Source organism: Cupressus sempervirens, chromosome 5 (genome assembly GCF_028749045.1).
Source record: "Cupressus sempervirens isolate cs-2001-9-10 chromosome 5, ASM2874904v1, whole genome shotgun sequence".
Lineage (NCBI taxonomy): Eukaryota > Viridiplantae > Streptophyta > Pinopsida > Cupressales > Cupressaceae > Cupressus > Cupressus sempervirens.
The window spans coordinates 669730757-669741663 of record NC_143122.1 but is presented as its reverse complement, the minus strand read 5'-3'; the positions used below and the strand labels follow the sequence as shown (position 1 = coordinate 669741663).

At 34.6% G+C, this 10907-nt stretch overlaps 1 pseudogene across 1 annotated transcript; it reads left to right on the top strand.

The window, feature by feature from the left end:
* The first annotated feature begins 3665 nt into the window (after positions 1–3665).
* Positions 3666–10366, top strand: LOC149557710 (phytochrome-interacting ankyrin-repeat protein 1-like; annotated as a pseudogene). Its single transcript, XR_016364904.1, has 3 exons — positions 3666–3933; positions 9467–9638; positions 9925–10366. The product of XR_016364904.1 is annotated as a phytochrome-interacting ankyrin-repeat protein 1-like (transcript).
* The last annotated feature ends 541 nt before the right edge of the window (positions 10367–10907 follow it).

Genomic DNA, 10907 nt, shown 5'->3' with positions numbered 1-10907 from the left:
AGTCAATCTCTTCAAAATGCAACAATGCCCTCTATATCTCCCCTTCTATTACTTGCACCAATAGGAGTTGCAGCATTCAACATAGGAGCTTCTACAATTCATTCAAAATTAAAAATACCAATGCAAGATTTTTCTCAATTAGAAGGAACAAGACTCGCCAGTTTTCAAGAAGAAATGGCATATATCAAGTATATTTTGATTGATGAAATGAGCTTCATTGGTCAGAACATGTTGGAGAACATAGACTCTCGACTTCAACAAGCATTCCCACAAAATGCAGATATAAGCTTTGGAATGCTTCACTATTCCTCATTAACAAGTGCACCATGTACAAAATATAGACTAATACGTTACTAAAATATAATTACAAATTATTCATTCTGACATAAATATTTTCATTCTTATATTTCAGGTGTATCTATTATTTTGGTAGGAGATTTGGGCTAGCTTCCTCCAGTTAGTGACATACTAGCATATGACAATAATAGAAGGGCAAAGTTGCTATGGCAAGAATTCAAGATTGTTGTTACTTTGGATAAGATATTCAGACAAGATGGGGAAAATGACGATCAACAAAGATTTCGTCAACTTTTGATGAATGTAAGAGATGCAAACCCACAGATTGATGATTGGAGGTTGCTAATGACAAGAACCCCTATCAACATAGATCTTGCAACAAATTTATAGTTTAAAAATTTTGTCCATCTATTCTCAACAAATGAAAATGTTCATAGTCATAATAAAAAAATGTTGCATTCATTGAAGTATCCTATTGCACGTAGTGTTGCGACAAAAGCAGGACATGATAATGCATTGGAAGATTATTCAAATGATGAGCTTGATCTAGAATTGCTACTTTGTAAGGATGCAAGGGTCATGCTAACTTCAAATCTATGCATACAAGCAGGTCTTGTAAATGGATCTTTGGGGTACGTTCGAAATATAGTTTACAAACAAGGCAACGCTCCACCTGAACCTCCAACATATGTGATGGTTGAGTTTGATAACTATTCTAGACTACCATTTGAAGACCATCATCCAAAAACAATTTCAATAACAACAATACAAAGGGGTAGAACACTTCAATTGCCTTTAAGATTGGCATGGGCATTGACTATACATAAATCTCAGAGTTTGACTCTCCCAAAAGTGACAATTGATATAGGACCAAGAGAAAGAACAAGATTGACATTTGTGGCAATTTCTCATGTTAAATCTTTACAATGTTTAAGAATAATGCCTCCATTCAAGTATGATCGCTCTGTGAAAATGAAAAAGGGTAGACAAGTTGCCAAGTGCAAGGATGAAGAAAATAGACTTAAGTTGTTAGAAGAAAATTGATGTAATATTTTTTTTCAATACTTTGTCCAATGCAAGTACAATTTTAATTTGCCACTTTAATATTTTGTAATTTTTATTATACTAACTATACTATTGTATGATTGTAGTATTTAAATAAAGTTTTCATTAACTTGTATACTACTATGGATCACATTTCAAATGTTTTAAAAACATGTTTTCACATCCATAATACATAAATAGACTTTTATATACCCTTGTAAATTCTTTTTAGTATCCTTACATTAAAGAAAATGACCACTTATTTTCTTATGCCCTTATAAGTTTGTATCACACTATGCCAAATAATTTTTTTCAAGACAAAAAATACTAATGTTTAAAAAATGTGTGTCAATATATCAATTTGATCAAATATATTTTATGTTTATTTCATGTAAAATACCTTAGTTTAATTATTATGTTTACTATCCTTAATACAATATTTCTTTCCTTTTTGAAAAAGTCATATTCTTTATCATGTTTTAATGATATAAAAAAAAATCATAATTTCCATGCAGCTTACGAAGATGTCAGACAAATTATGTTCGGAATGGGTTTACTGGTGGTTGCAAGACTTTCATTGTAGACTTCCACAAAACACCATCCTTCATATAGAGGAGTTGAGTGTTCAATATTGGATAAGGGATAGAATGACCAATCGAATTATAAACAATGGACCAAGGGACAATCAATTAAAATTTTATAACTATGCTCTGTACTTCAACTTCCATTATGCCACAAAAGTGAAGATGAACTTAGATGTCAAATTTCATCACCTTCAGATCAAGGTTGTAGACTTTTGTGGATGGCCAAATGCTTTGTACCGTGAGATTCGTGATCTTTATCTTGCAGGATGCATTTATAAAATTAGCATTTCCCCAACAGTAAATGTCAAGAAGCACACTCTCTCTGATGAGCTCAGTATAAAGTTTATGAAATTTCTTAAAGGAGAATCTAAAATTAGCTATCACAAGGTCCACTCGAAGAATGGTTGATAGCTACTCTTAAATTTGGTTACACAATCACGTTCACAATACACCAAGTAATTCCATCTTTTAGGCTATTGCATGCAAATTATGGCATACCTACAGTATTTCACGTAAAGTCTACTCTATCAATTAAAGTACGAAAAATTCTTCATGGAAATATGAGTTATTACCGGTCCATCTATGGTTGAAAAAGTAAAAATATTCTACATATTATTTGTCAATGTATTGTCAACATTTTGAACAATACTATTTTTTGTTATACCCAATTTTGGAATAACTATTAATTATTACACTATTAAGTTTTGCAATGGATTATGTCATTATTTCTTTCAATGATTATTAAGTATTTCTTTATTACACATGATTGTATAAAAATTTCTATATTGCTTCAATGTGCTCGAATTGTTTAGCAATAGAATGTATAACATTTCTTTGATTTTTATAACATTAAATAATTATCTATATGATTTTAAAATATCTTTTTAAATTACTACTATTTTTTTCTCTATGCAAATTTTAAAAATCAAGATATAAAACGTATACTAAATTATTATAATATTAAATATGTATTAATTAAAAAATTTCATAATATATTAATTATAATGAATTATAATTTTAAAAATAATGTCTTTCATTTTGCATCGCGAGTGCCACTGAATATATATATATATATATATATAATAAGCCAAGAGAACAATAGACACCTATTTTCATAATCTCACTAATGCAATAAATGCCTAGAGAAGAATATCTCTCGCCTTATTTTATATATATATATAATATATATAAGCTCGTTTCTATGCGCATATGTGGACTGCCAATATTACTACATTCATGAAGAAGTACCTACTCATTAGCCGACCGGAATAGCCTGGGTATATTCTATAGCCGTTAAAACGGTTGCTAGTTTACAACGAAGGCATTGGCGTTGGTATCAATTTAGCTCAATTATCCACGCCGACGTTTAAACGCAGGGGCAGAAACAAGTATCTGTGTTACAGGCCATATATATCCAATTAGTATGGTGGAGCGCATAATTTTTGAAGGCTTTCCCAATCAGTAGTTTTGCTGCTCAGTTTTTTTTGACCCATTGAAGACTATAGTAGGGTTTTGAGCAATGTTCCTTCCTGGCGAATCTGATCGTGGCAGGTTTTGCTCTACAGAATTTGCGTGTGTTGGGACCAGGCTTTAATCCCTTCGCCTTGACCAAGTAATTTCTTTCTACTTCCTGTTTCACAGGACTTTGATAATGTAAACGCGCACCCATTCTGTCTTCGGTTTTCTGCATTTCATTAAGTTCCTGGGCTGTTGAAGGGTTTTCTTTCATCAGCGGTTTTAATTGGAGGGCAGCATCGAGAGAAACTTTGCCTTGGAGGGGATTAGGGTTTCAAGGAGAAAATTTTCGATCCTCTTAAATTTGGGTTCTTTTCCTGGCGACGAAATGCCACTTTGCTGAATTGAATTTGAGTTGGGTGTATTATGCCTCAAGAAAGGAAGTCTTCATTTCGAAGGTTGACCCGCAGGCGGTCTATGCCCAACCCCCATGAAATAGATGACGAGTTGGACTCCTCTTCATATTGGAGCATGTAAAGGCGATTTGAAATCGGTGAGTTTCTGTTCTATTATAGACATCTTTGTTTCAATCTGGAAGGGTTGATTTTGTTTATGTTAGAGAATGGATTGTTCGTTGTATTTGATTTTCCATTATCTATATATTACTCGCATCTAGAAGACAAATGCATATGCCTAAACAAGTATGCATGATTTCTTTTCTCAGATATATAAACATAAAAGCATCCTTCCAGACTTCAAAAATGTTATTACCACACATTAGTTTTTCTTAAGAAGATATAGATGTAGTACAGGGAGGATCGCTTAGTACCAAAGAAAACCACAGTCAAACTTGTATTCTATGCAGTCAAATGATGCAGTTGCAAGAGTTTGGAGAGTAGTTGAAACCTTGATAAGAAAGCAAAAAAGCACTTACAGTTAACCATATTTATTCCACAGAAAGCAGTTGCCAGTGTGTGAGTATGTGTGATCTCATATTCTTGACGATCATGGATTTTCTGCAGGATTTACTTACCTTTACCCGGTGATACTCTCTCTCTCTCTCTCGTTCTCTCTCAGGGAAAGCACTTCTCCTGCATCCGCTGCATTAACCCGGTATATGGTAGTCGAATAACATAACATGTATACATATACCAAATATTTTTTGTAAAATATAATGCTTGTTATTGACAATATCATCCACGGTATATTTTCATCATTTCACATAATTTATCCTCCTATTATAACGATTAACCAACGTCTTAATCATTCAAAATTCATGTTCTTAAATCCCCAGAAAAGAGCATAATAAAATATTAGTATGAGAAATAATGGAAAAATGGGATGTAACACAATCTACATAGGAAGGATATCCATTTTACCATTGTGATGTGGGACACAAATTCAACAGAATCTCTTATTGTATCCATTCCACAATTGTGATGTGGAACACAACTCAACTTCATCCCTTATTGTATTTTAGACCTTCACACTTGGCAAGCATGGATTGTTGGTGGGATTTTGTGTGTGAATGATAGGAGGGGTATCCATTCCACCATCGTTGTGTGGGAAACAAACTCAACTTCATCCTTTATTGCTAAGTTACTGACTTGGATGCAGATTCCAAAGTGGATTCCGGAAGCGAATATGGGATGCGGGGATTTTTTTTGGGATGCGGATGTAGGAGGAAACATTGGTTCCGACTATCAAACTTAGAGAAGGAGAGACAAGTTAACCAAAACTTTCCACCTTGATTATTTCCACTCCTGCCTTGGGGGGGTGATCGTGTGGGTCACTTAGGCTACTTTAGCCTTGTGGTCGTCATTAAAATCTATCATATCATATATATAAAATATATACTTGATAAAAAATTTACTGTATATTGTATTTGGAATTAGCTTGCCATTGCAACTCTAAAAGTACCTTGCAACCCTATCTTTTTCAAGCTTTAATATTTTTTTTTTAGAAATCACATCTTCGCCAGATTATGGGAAGTCCAAAAAAGGCCATCATTGAAAAGAATATGATTATTGGCTTCTCTGGCCAGAGTTCTTTTATTTTTTTATTGAAGCATGAAATCCAAAAACATGTGGGACAACAACTGATGAAACACTGGAACAGTCCAGATTCTTTAGGCTTAAAATCAAATCACAATGTCTTGCTTTCTTGGGTGATGATAATTACAATTAATTGAACAGATTATAATTATTTTGACTATGCAATGCTTCGCTGCCAAGGTATTTACTCCAATGCTTGCATTCCTCTTGTGGATCTGTGTATTCTGACCTCCAATCATACCTTCACTATCCCTTACAATATAACTTATTTGAGCGGAATTCATTTACTGCCACCTGAAGCTCCTCTCTTACTCCACATTTATATTGCTTCTATGCGGCATGCTCTCTTGTGTCTGCCACCAATGCTACCATTGCATCCGTTCTTTGAAGCAGGGTGTCATTATCAGCATGTTTTTTGGGTCTTTGGGCCGCTGGGCCTGCGGATGTGTCTGGAAGCCTTGCGGAAGCTGGCTGGATGCCAGCCGCAGGCTCCTGGATGCGTTTGGAAGCCAGAGCCAGCTTCCGCAGGGCTTTCGGATGCATTCGGAATCCGTCCACATTGAATGTGGAAGCCTAGCCTATACCAGATGAATCAGTATCTTAGTTTTATTGTATTTTTAGTCCTTTGCACTTGGCAAGGAAGGATCCTTTGTGGGATTTTGTTAGTGAAGTAGGTCGCATGTATTGACACTTATGGCATTAAAATTTGAACTATCTCTCTTTGAGTAATAACATATCTTCTTTCCTACATTAATGAGACCTGCCTTCCAAATGCATCTGGGAGCCTGCAGCTGGCTTCCGGCCAGTTTCCGCAGGGCTTCCGGACACATCCATATTCCATCCGCATCGGATGTGGAAGCCTACCCTATACCAGACGAATCGGTATCTTAGCTTTATTGTATTTTTAGTCATTTGCAGTTGGCAAGGAAGGATACTTTGTGGGATTTTGTTAGTGAAGTAGGTCCCATGTATTGACACTTATGGCATTAATATTTGAATTATCTCTCTTCGAGTAATTACATATCTTCTTCTTTCCTACATTAATGCCTATAAATTTATGTTACTAATTTGCTCAGAAAACCTATCACATCCAGATAAGGTTTGTACTCAGTTCATGCTTACAGTCTGGTGCAGCTAGGTGCAGACAGGGATTTTGAAAAATTTATTTCTCTTTTTTTTCTTTTCTCTTTTCTTTGCTCTCTTATCTTTCTATTGGTCATGTTGTTCTTTTGAATGATTTTGTGCTTGCTTCAAAGTTCAGGGTACCCTTGACCTTTTGGTTCTCATTAAAATTTGTGGCTTGTGTCTGATACTTTTTAATACCTTCTCTTCAGCTTTTTGGCTATTGACAGGCTTAAGATTGCTGTTATTTCCTTTGACCACCAGGAGACAATCTTGCATGTGGTTTTGGAAATTTTCTGTATCACATGACTGTACTGTGATATTCTGCTCATGGTTTTTGGTTGGCTTCGTTTTTTAAGCATTCATTAGTTGAATCCAATCCTTTGATGGTGTATCCCATTGGAATGGTGAGCCACACCAATCAGTCTACCTGCACGTGAAATTTCCATTACATGTTGCTCTTGGAAACTCCAGTTCTGTTGTAATAGGTTTCTCCAGCCTTGGCATTGCTGGTGTTGCCTCTGTATAGTCCACCTTTTGATGTTCAGAAATCAATCTTGTGCAACCAATGGCACAGCAAAGGTTTCTCTTAATACCAAGAGTGTCTGACTACTCCAGCAAACTGCAACCTTATCCTGAAGCTCCACAAACTAAATTGAATGATGAGGTACTTCATCGTGAAGTACATCTGCATTATTGTGAAGAAAATTTATCGAGCACGATGTGAGTTTCAAGGGAGAGAAAATTATGACACCATTGGAAACCAAACATTGAAGATGAAATCTTTAGTATTTTATTCATACCTGTGCTTGGTTTTTTCGTTGTTGAGTTTAACTAACTAAAGATTAAGAATTTGTTTCACGAGCTGCTCTCTGGGAGTTTCAGGATGATTTTTCCTGCATTAAGCCCTGCTTTCCTATTTTTTAACTGCACAAGCTGGTCTGCGGGATTGTGAGGAGATTTTCTCTGCATTTAGCATTGATTTCATAGTTTTGATCCCCAATATTTTCTCTACTTCTGTGTGGGTAATATTGCCTAGTCTTCCATTCGAATTCATGGAAACTAAGAGCCTTGATGCTTCCAAAATTCTCACCATGTCTGTTGTGACTTTTAGTGACTCCTGCTCCAGTTATGCCTGCATCTATATTGTGCTGGCTGTTAGAAAGGGTTTGCCTGTAAAACATTCTTTGCTGGTCAGTGACCAGAGATGGGGGAAATTGTAGACTAAGAAATGGCACCATTTTCTTCTCTTTTCAGTAGCCAGTCTCTTTCAGTCCCCCAAAAATGCTTCAAGGCAACTGTAGTGCGAGGTAGTCAAGTTTTGGCTTATGTTGCGAAAAATGCTTGGTGTGTGCTGAATATCATCATCATTGATTGTTCCAGTTGTTTCCCTTCAGGCAATGGTTGCTGTTATTCTAGCCTCGAAGGATGTACTGAAAGTTATGAGACTCCCAAAGGATGTGATCTGGATTCGGGTTTGAAGTGGGAGGTTTCTCTTCAAATAAACTGCACAGTATTGAAGAATCCAAGAAAAAGATCACAGGAAGAGTAAGGTTCATTTGTTGATGACTTGTGAAGATCAGTAAAAACTAAGAGAGGCCATTTTGTGGGTATTGTCTTTTACAACCTTGACAGTTATGGTTTAGTATATGAAAATTTAGAAAAAAAGGCTTAATAGAAAATATAAATAAAATATGAGATAAATAAAAACCTTATAAAAGTTTTATTAATAAAAAAAATTTAGACAGGTTAGAACATAGAATCTTAAGCTAACTATTAATAAAGTTTAACTAAATTAAGATTATAACAGATAGTTGTGATGTAAATTACAAATTGTAAAATCAATTGCAATAAATTGCACTTAATTTATAAGATAATTAATATTAGCATTGTACATAAGTTATATTTAAACTCCAGTTAAAAGTTAAATTATCTAAGTTACCAGATTCTCTCCAGCAACCTTCATTGTCTGGTCCTACTTTAATTTGCCTACAGAGCCACAAGTTTTGCTGCAATTTCTGTCAGAGGAACCCGGGCATAATTTGGAAGAATTTGCTGCCTAGCAGCCAAACCTGTGCTGTATTTGGTTTCAATTTTTTTTTGAAGTCTCAATTTTTTTATTTTTTTATTTTTTAGCCTAATGTGGTCTATTTGACATTTCAAACCCTCAAATGCACCACTAAAAAGGCCAAAAAGGCTGGTTTATATGTGCATTTGTGAATTAAAAAAAAACTTGCTTATAGAAGATATCCAGTTTGACAATATTAGAGGCTTTTCTTTAAAAAAGCAATGATATCTTTGAATCGAGGGCTTAAAATTTGAATCTTAACTTTTGATCTAGCTTGGTTAGAAAACCTCTAACCAGTAAAAATAAAAATTCAGATAATTGTACTTGTCCTTTGATGATCCCTTTCATATGCAAACTGTCTCGTCCCCTTGATATGGAAATATTTTATGTGCATGTGACCAAGCAAGTGTATCATGTTGTATGTAGCTAAATGGTGCAATTAATATCCCTTTGAACTGGATCATGGATATGGGGGTGTATTTTGCTATGCAGCTTTACTATTAGTATAATGGTGTACTTTGCCCAAACCCGTCCCCAAAAAATTGAAAGGATTTAAACTCCAATTTGGATGGGCAACTTAGTAAATTATGAATCTCAATATAAAGTTTTTTAACGTAAAAATAAATGTATACATTAGTTCTTATAAAAATAATACTAACTCATTAATTGCAAACTAATTTAGTATATGATAGTAATACAAATGCTAGTTATCCAAACAAAACATTGCCTATTAATTTGTATTGCTAGCTATCAGAAGCATAACGAGAGAAGCTCTCAAGTTTCTTTAGTTTGGGAATCTTTAGTTGTATTATTAACTATGTACCGTTTAAATGAATATGTAGGCGAGATGTTTATTGGATGAAGGGGCAGATGTAAATGTAGTCTCCTTGGGCTCCAAATCACCTAGACCAACTCCTTTACACCTGGCAGCTATTGGTGGACATTTGAAAATGATGGATGAGCTACTAGAATGAGTTGCTAACATCGATGCTTGTACTAAGGGTGGTTGTGGATGTAAGTAGTGATTCTTTTATGATTATTATAAATTGGCTTGGGTTTGTCTGCCGTCATCAATTTTAAACTTTGAAGGTTTCATGTGGCTGTCTTTCAGAAACAAAAGGTCAAGGCATCATTTTTTGTGTATCAACAGCTTTTGCAGTATTTCCTTCTTGATTTGTTAAGAGTATCAGTATGTACTTAGTAAAACCAGCTTTATTTTTAGATATTATCATATTCTTAAAGAAGACAAATTTTTTGAGATTTTTAAAATAGTGGGTTATCTATGTTATTTACAATGCAGAGACTCCTCTGCACAATGCAGCAAAAGAGAAGAACAAGAAGGCTATTAAATTTTTGATTGAGAATGGGGCATTTCTGCCTCCTGATATGAATGACAGGAGATTCAATCCTGACCTGCATTACTGCGCAGGACTTGAATGGGCTTATGAGATCAAATCACAAAGAGATTCCAGCACCTCTGCAAGTGAACTTACAGTGAGGGAACTATCTCAGGTGGCTAGTAAACAATCTAGATATCTAATATTGACAGCTGCAGATTTTACTGTATGATCTGCATGAATTTCTTTCTTGTTAAGTTCACGTTGTTGAAACTTTGGGACATGTGGTACAACAGTCTTATTTTACATACCTAGAGACAAAACACTATTTTGTGTTATAATAATTACATGTCGTAATTTGGGTTGTTTCATGAAATGTGTGTTTTCTGGCACACGTTTTAATAATCTTATTGTAATATGCTAATACTATGTAGAGGACTATTAAGTACTTGTTGATACTTTTGCCTATAAGAGTTCAATTGGAAACATTAATTTTTTTACAAGAATGTGGCAATAATAAAACCCTTCCAGGATTAAATTTGCATTTTTTTAATTCAATTCTTGAATTGTTGATCACATGCTATAGAGTACCCTACAAACAAAATGGATGATAGATACCTGTAGGCAGAACTATTCAGATCTGTTTACATTTTATGCACAATGGTTTTTCAGTGTGATGCATTTCTTTAGTATGAATTAGAACAAGTGTTTATAATTTGCTGCATTTTTTAAGTCGTCGTTTCCTAATAATATGCATAAACTTGTGTTGGACTATGTCCTTTGAGGAAGGTTATGCATGCTTCAATTGGGAATTATTTTCCCAATAAGAGTTCAGTTGGGAAACACTACTTTTGCAATTAGTTTTTATACAACAATGTGGTTAAAGAAACCCTTTCAGGATTAACTCTTTCAGGATAAAATTTGTGTTTTTTTCCAGTACGAGAGT